Raw genomic sequence first — 6,434 nt, forward strand, 5'->3', positions numbered from 1 at the left:
GGTATGAGAGCAAACTCAGACTAGGAGCCTGTGGGGACTGTCAGGGTAAGTAAAAGTCATGTAATTAAAGACTGTCTCATAATGCATGCATGTAAGTGGGCTGAATTAAGGTTCCACACCTTAATATTGCATTTTCCTAACTTCTGAGTGCTTGACATTTTCAATTTTAAAATGTTCTTTTAGCATAATTTCTGTTTATATGTGCGCTTTATATTTATACTGTATATAAATGTATATGTATATATTTATAGAACTTTTGTATTCAGTACTTTTGAAAAATCATTTCACTTCTTTAGATTCTATTTGTAAAATTTGTCTTCTTGTCTTGGACTCTGAGTTTGGGCTTACAGAATGGTGTGTTAGACTAGACAGTATTGGTCTTACTTGTATATTTGTCTTCTCAGAACAGGAAATCCACACTGGAGTTTTCAGATTTTTGGTAGACATATTTAATAATTGTTTGAGAACTTTAAGGCTATGTCTAGAGGGTGCCCTAAGCGCGAAATAAGCTACACAATTTGCACGACACAAATTGTGTAGCTTATTTCGAGTTGATTTCGAAATAGGCTATTTTGCCGTGTAGCATTGTCTAAACTGTGCCGCATGCTGAAATAAAGCCATATTTTTAGGCATCTGCATACTCCTCATGCAATGAGGATGCTGGAATAGTGGGCCTGTTACCTTGAAAACTGTCTTGAGAAAACAGGTGTTTTGCATAGACACAGTCAGCTCTTTCAGCTATTTGACTTTATCTGCTTACAAGGTGGTTCTTAGGTTTACATATAGCGGTTGGACACCAAAACTCTTCACCTATTTCAGGTTTCCATTGCCACTAGAGGAGGTGGAGTTGGGAGGATACATCTGGGAATGTGATAAAGTGGGTGCATACAACTCAAGGTATTCACTGGATGTGGAGGGCAGTGTCAGTCCCTGTCACGGTGCATTCAGCACCTCCCTGTGGCTTCCTACTCCAACACTCCCTCAAATTTTTATATGCACGTCTAGAGTGAATTTGTTATGTGCAGTAATATGGAGGTGATGTGTGGCACCTGATGTTCATATTAGTGCACATAATTAATTCTGCACATAGATATGTGATGAGGAGTGAGGCCAAAGGGTTTGGAATGTGTGAGGGGACTCAGGGCTGGGGCAGACTGTTAGACTGCAAGGGGTGTGGGCTCTGGTTGGGGGTGCAGATTGCCCTGGGGAGAGAGGACTACCCTTGGCCTTTTCTCACCACAGTAGTTAGGCACGAGGTGAGAGGTACCTCTCCACCTCCAGTGGGGCTAGGCCAGTGGTGGGATGTCCGAATGCCAGCTGCAGCAAATCTAGGGCAGGTCCATGAGCCCATGTGCAGGACTTAATAGGTAGCTGTGCAGCTTAGAGGGAATTTAGCCTTCACTCCACCGCCAGCAATCAGGACCTGAGTGGGTGGGATCTGACAGCTGTGGCTTGCAGAAGAACGGAACAATCAAGTGCAAATGCAGGGTAGGAACCAATCAGGAAGCAGACAGTTGGGGTTCTTTCTGAGCTGCAGCTTATCTGCTCTGCAAACCTTCAAGACATTTCCTGTTATTTGGAAAGATCACCTGGACAGAGAAAAGAAGTTCAAAAAAGAGACTGTGCCCATGACAACCCTTACCACTGAGTTGCCTCTATAAGTGTGGTCATCCCAGAAGTCCTTTCCTGACCAATGGCTTTCCTACTGAGAAGACAATTACAAGTGAGAACAAAATTGTCTATTATAAAGTGTTTTTTCCTATATTACAGTAAACTCCTTCATACCCTGCAGCCCCGGGACCAGGAAGTTGCTGGATATTCAAATATTCTGGATAATGGGCAGGTATACCTAGTAATGCGTAACACTAAATAAAAACAAGATTAGATAGTGAGAAATGAACAAACATGTAAGCAGAATGCTTTACTTACCAACCACAGTAGGATTATACACTGTAAACATATACTGTATTTGCTGTATTTATTTCTATTTGCTTTCACTAGACTGTATGGAAAAGTAACTAAAATTTGAAGTGGTGCTTATTTAAGAGTTCCAGATGATAGAATGCTAGATATGAAAAAGTTTAATATATTGGTTTAATCCATAATTTGCATGGACAGTATAATTACTGACTGTCAGGTGTACATATAATGGCCTATGAGTGGTCTCTAACAGTGTTTCCTCTAAATTTTTCCCTCCATGGACAGAGTAAATTTTGTTATATGAACCAAGGCATGTGCAGATGTGCACCGTGAATAGAAAAACGCATATTGCCAGCTGTGGGTAGGGATGTAATGTCCCATTTCATTCATTAACTGGTTAAAGAGTAGGCTTACCTACCATTTAACTGGTTAAACAATTAAATGGGGGGCAGCTGGGAAGTTCCCCCTCCCTCCAGGGACTTGCCAGGGACCTGAGCTCCTCAGGTCAGGCTGGAGCTTCCCTGTCTACAGCACTGCTGCAGATTGGGAGCACTCCAGTGGGGCTGGAGCAGCCCTGGTTCCCGGCACGCCAAAGGGTCCAGCCTAGCCAGAGAAGCCCCGGTGCCTGGCACCCCTGGAGGGGCACTCTAGGTGGGCCAGAGCAGCCCCCATCCACAGCAGAGGTGTCCACTCCAGCCTGTCTGGGCTGGAGCAGGCTCCTCAGTGGCCCCTCTGCTCCCAAGCTGCTGCAGACAAGGGCTGCTCCAGCTATGCTGGAGCACTGCCCACCTGCAGTGACCCCACAGGGCTGAGGCAACCTCTGACCAGTTATCCAGGATGAGGCTTTTCAGTTAACCATTATCACCCATAGCTCTGAGTGCTGTGAGTGCTCCGGTAATCAGCTGGGTGGCACCCAGATCTCTGCTGGACAGCTGCCCAAGCACTCAGCTGACAGGGAACACTGGTCTCTAGCCTTGTTTTTCCTCCACAGTTCGTACATACACATACCTTTCAAAGATAATCAGCTAATGAGAGTTTGTAATACTGTTTTCTTATTCACTGCATGATGATGTTTGCATGTGATATCCTGATGGAGAGTTTTGGATATAAAGCTTTTTGGAAACAAAATTCCAGCATATGCAGTTTACCTAATCTTGTACTAAATTTTGTTATTTCAGAACTTGCCCCATAAGACTGACTACTATTGCTCCAAACACAGCCAGAACAACTCTGCAATCTCTCTTAAGCTATTAGTTGTTATTGTATTTATCAGTATTTGTCACAATACAAGCAGAATAACCAACAAAAGAAGGCTAACTGTTAGTACAAAATTGCGTGCTTGGTGGAATCTAATTAGACCACGTGGGTAGACGCAAAATGGTCAGGAATTAATTTTCTTCTCAGTCCATTCCACAATCACAAATTTTTAGTAGAAGATTGTCCTAAGTGAAACTTGAATGACCTGTTCTTCCTTTCATTAAAAGCTACACAAAGAAAAACCTCAACCTCTCACAAAGGAATGAGAAAAAACAGCCACCATTTCCTGGAAGAAAACTTTCACCGTTCTATCCAGCCAGTTCAATTTCAGTTAGTTTCTCCTTCCTTCTAGCAGCAAGATGTGACCATCGGGCTAGTAGCATCACAATTACTACAAGGTTTAAAGTAAACCTCTCTTCAAAAACCAGGCACCCATCCAAAAAGGAATACTGCCCTCACTTTTAACATCAGAAAACAAAGCAGGCCCCTAATCTGCATTCAAGAGCCCATTCAGGAGCCCATCTTTCCCTGTCTTGGATCCCTTGAGTCAGGCAGCCACACCATACTCTGTGCTTATACCAATCAGTCCCTAGGCAGAGGACAACTGGGAGGCCTCACTGCTGCTGGCTTCGTAGATAATTCTCAGAGGAAATCCCCCTCTTTTTTCAGTAGCTGGCCAGAATTTTGTGCCATTCCTCTCACTCAGCCTGAGAAAAATCTCCAGTTCGTTCCAATCACATTGGACTGTCCGCATAGCAAAAAAATATTGTGAACACTCTACTCTGGTGCTCCACTCTGTGCACGGGCAAGCTGCTGAATACAAAGGTCTGTGTTATGGTTTCATGATATCCAGAATCCTGGAATCAGCACTCTGTCAAGAAAAGCATATCTAAAGCTTTCTTTGTTTATTGAGTGTGTATATAACCCACGCACCTACTGGGTGTGGTTCACTGTCCCATGGAGTGCACCTAGACTTCTTACAGAGAGGAAGAATGAGTCTGCTTTCCAGCCCTAGCTGAAAGGCAGACAGCTTTTAGCTGAAACTCTAGAGGCTCATGCATTAAGCTCCAGAGGTTCCCAGGTTCAAGTCCGCCTGACAGTGGTTTATAGAACAGAATAGAACTGGAAGAGACCTCAAGAAGTCATTGACTCCAGTCCCCTACATTCATAGCAGGATCTAGCACCATCTGTATCATCCCTGACAGATGTTTATCTCACCTGCTTAAAAAGCTGTTATGATGAAATACATTTGAGAACTCAACAAGAATTGAACTCACAACTCCTGGCTTACATGAACAGGGGTCTAAACCAGGGGCAGCAACCCCCAGCACAATGCTCAAGCCTGTTTTCATCACCATGTGTGGCAGAAGCTCAGCCTCACTCTTTCTCCCCCACCTGCAGCTTGCTCAAAGCCATGCTGCCTGTGAATTAACAAAAGACCAGCTAATGCTGCCAGCCACGGGAAAGTTCTGCATCTTCATTTATTAATGAAGCTGTTGTGAGTAGGACTATTAGTGGCTTTAAAAAAGTATCACTGGCACTTGGGCTGTGCATAGATGTCAGAAGGTCAGATTCTGGCAATCTGCCTTGGAAAAGTTGCTGACGTCGGTCTAAGCACTGAGCTAGTCCCTGCCCACTAGCTAGCTAATGGCTAAGGAGAATGGGGATTCTGATCTCAAAATTAGAAAGCCTGATCCTGCAGCCAATCTATTACCAGAACTCCCATTAACATTCATAAAATATCTGCATGTGTGATAGCCATAAGTCTAAAAGTCCTAGATCCTATAGGCTTTTATTAATCTTTTAGTGAAAGCCCTGCATTGGAGGTGGAATGGAGTTGCTCTGCGCCAGCAGGAGCAATTGGAAGCATTATGGATCAGGTAGATATTATACAGTGCCTTCCAGAGTTCCAAAGAAGCCAGGAGTGGTGTGTTCCCTGCACCATATGTTAAGAGAATGCAAAGTATGTTCCACTGGCAAGGGTCACCGATTCTACTACGCACAATACGCCCTCTAAACCCTTTAGGATGACATTGGAGGCAGTAGTAAGATCCAGTCAGACTGTAGCTGTGACCACTTCTTAATCTGAGGATTCCAGATTGTGGTGCACTGGTCAGTTTCCTGGCTCCTGTGAGCAGCACAGAACTGGGAGCCAGGCTTCAATTCCCTGCTGTGCACAGGAGCAGGGAAACTGACCAGCACAACAGATGTGGTCAGTTTCCTGTCTGCTTGAGCCTGGCTCCCAGCTCCCTGCCACTTGCAGGCGACAGAAAACTGACCAGTGCTGTAGCTGACCCTAGATTCTAATCCACTGTTTCCTAATTTGGATCTATATCTATTTTCAAAATCACTTTTAGACTGTTGTAAAAATCCTGAACTTCAACTTCATTGGCTCAGCTGTCAAGTTTTGTATCAAGCACAAGTTTATTTAACACAAATAGTACAAAACTGAATCTGTAGCTATATTGGACACACACACACACACCTCAGGGAGAGCAACAGCACAAAAATCAGTTGTGTAGTTCTATAGATATCCATATACTTTGGGGTATATTACAAGGCACAAAACAGAAGTTAAAGGCTTTAAAAGTCTCTGAAACTGCAGCTACTATACTCCTACATCTCATTTTTTCATATGTAGTCAGACTTGCTGTTACACAACATTTAAGGAACCTGACTTGATTATAAGACTCATTCCAACATTTATAAATTACATAAACAATGGGGAGTTCCCACTCCCCCCAGGCCAATTAGCAGAGACCGCCTTACCCATACTACCACCAGCTGTGTAGGGCACGTGTAGATTTGGGGCCTCACTGGGTCCTAATGTCCACCAATTAGCCTGTTCCTATCCCTGTTCTGAGGCTCTGCTTCCTCCAGAGAGGATCTACTTAATAGTGAAAAACCCTGCCAGACGTGTTAGCAGCAGAACATCTGAAAGGAGACATTCAGGTGGTAAGGAAACCATTAAACAAGCATGTGCCTACCTCTGTCAGTTTCTGAATGCACTGTGTTAGTCTGCAGGACCTTAGTTTAAAAATGGGATGGGGATAATTCGGCTAATGAGAGCAACTAGGCCAGATGGGCTGGAGCCAGCGGTGAGATCTTCCCTGCAGCTCGCAGACACCACTTCCTCCCACCTGCCAGGCAAAGCCCCGGGGGCTGATTTGGACCCAGGCTTACCTGAATTGGGCCCATGAGACTCCAGATGCCCCTCCCCCCAGATGGCTGGTGCATCAGTAATACCTTGTTCTGCT

Source organism: Carettochelys insculpta, chromosome 6, assembly GCF_033958435.1.
Source record: "Carettochelys insculpta isolate YL-2023 chromosome 6, ASM3395843v1, whole genome shotgun sequence".
NCBI classification, from domain to species: domain Eukaryota; kingdom Metazoa; phylum Chordata; order Testudines; family Carettochelyidae; genus Carettochelys; species Carettochelys insculpta.